Below are 2,407 nucleotides of genomic sequence, written 5' to 3'. Positions count from 1 at the left end.
ACTCTTCTTACGTTTCCATGTAAAGTAATAACACAATGTTCTTAGAAGGTTCCCCCAATGCTCTTCTTACGTTTCCATGTAAAGTAATAACACAATGTTCTTAGAACATTCCCCCAACGCTGTTCTTACGTTTCCATGTAAAGTAATAACACAATGTTACTACTAACACCTATAACAACAAACAAGAAACATCCCTGGAACATTCTGCTAATGTTGATGCTGATATTACTACTAACACCTATAACAACAAACAAGAAACATCCCTGGAACATTCTGCTAATGTTGATGCTGATATTACTACTAATACCTATAACAACAAACAACAAACATCCCTGGAACATTCTGCTAATGTTGATGCTGATATTACTACTAACACCTATAACAACAAACAAGAAACATCCCTGGAACATTCTGCTAATGTTGATGCTGATATTACTACTAACACCTATAACAACAAACAAGAAACATCCCTGGAACATTCTGCTAATGTTGATGCTGATATTACTACTAACACCTATAACAACAAACAACAAACATCCCTGGAACATTCTGCTAATGTTGATGCTGATATTACTACTAACACCTATAACAACAAACAAGAAACATCCCCGTGAGTCGGTTGTTAAATTATTCTGTAAGGATATGACATGATGATCCAGATTGGTTCTAAAGACATTACTTCCAAGATCATGCAAATAGTCCTGAAAACATTACTTCCAAGATAATGCAAATAGTTCTGAGAACATTACTTCCAAGATAATGCAAATAGTTCTGAGAACATTACTTCCAAGATAATGCAAATAGTTCTGTAATGTAACATTATTGTATGAAGTTGCCAAACTTTTTTTTAAAACCATTTCAATCTTATTACATAATTATATTATATTAGGATATTGTCCAAGCATTACTATTTTATAGAATGGTAATCAAGTATATTTGAAACTGCAATCTGCCATCTTCAAACCCTGTAGGCTACTTAGTCTGCTGCGCCACCAGGATCCTAATGATTCTAGTAGATTTCCATTTGTACTGAAATACATAAATGATGATCCAAACTATATGTCTTAGTACATATGCACATTATGTACACCTCACCGCAATATAGCAGGCAATCATTTAACATGATTTCTGAAATCAAGTTTCTCGGGAAAATAAAAGTCTTTCGAGATTTAGTCATCCTCTCTTTTTGCAAAGACAAATGCCACAACTTGGAAGCCAGAGTAAAATATGGTGTTGAAAAATGATGTTTGTCTAATGTAATGTGATTCCACTTGAATGGTTGTACATCTAACTTCCTCAACAGTAAGATGCAAGGAAACTCTGGGAACGAATGTTTCTTTCCCTAACAGATAATCATCTGGACAATTTTTGTGTTTTAGGAACATATCTTTTGTGTTGTCATCACAATGTTACCACCCGACTGTTCCCACAACCTAATAATTCGAATGTTCGAATGTTTTATACAAACATTGTATTATCATCAGCACAACTCCAGTTTTGTGTTATGAGGACATTGGCAACAACCTAATGAAAGCTCTTGGAATTTTCACAGAACCAATTTTGGTTTGCTGGGTACAACCTGGGTGTGAGAGCTAAATCACATAGTAAAGACGTCTACAGAATGCCTACAGAAAAATGACCTACCTCCCATCCGAAGGAGCTGTCTTTGACCGTGGCACTCTGCAGTGCGCTGTGAGGTCCAAAGTGTTCTCCCATCCCGATCCGGGTTTTGGTCCATATCCCCAGGCCCGCTCCGGGAACCGAGGACTCGCGCAGCTCCAGGTCGCTGGGGCCGGGAATGTAGACGGGCACCTCGTAGGGCGAGCCTTCCTTTGCTGTGAAGGGGATCTCGTGGTGATGATGGTGGCTGGGATGGTGGTTGTTGGGGTGCGGGGACAGGGGTCCTACGGAGATGGGAGACATGATGCTGTCCTCTGTCTCCTCCTCCCCACTATCAACCCCTCCTGCCAGGAGGTGGGTCTCTGTCTCGTGCATGCTGTCAACTGGCTCAATATCATCTGAGAGAGGAAGAGAAAGTGAGAGAGTTAGTTTTATGTACAATATCTTAAATATTCCACCGTTGATTAACCACACACGTCAATTGAGAATCAAGGAGGGAGAGGAGAGCGAGAGAATCAAAGTGTATATGCCTTCAGAGTGAGAAAGAGATGCTTGACTACTAGATATTACTGCAGTATCTTGGCCTATTCTCTGCACTCATTCCATTTTGGGAGTTTATACCAGTATCACCAAAAGATATATTGTATAGACAGGACTTTTACACTGTAGACATGATCACCAATAGAACTTAACCCTACCGGGCTACTCTAGGACTGATCTACAAACTGACTCACACAACCCAAACAAGCGAAAGACGGAAAACCTAAGAAGCCTTCAGACCCAGGTA

Source organism: Oncorhynchus kisutch, linkage group LG24 (genome assembly GCF_002021735.2).
Source record: "Oncorhynchus kisutch isolate 150728-3 linkage group LG24, Okis_V2, whole genome shotgun sequence".
Lineage (NCBI taxonomy): Eukaryota > Metazoa > Chordata > Actinopteri > Salmoniformes > Salmonidae > Oncorhynchus > Oncorhynchus kisutch.
Note: the sequence above shows the minus strand (reverse complement) of the source record.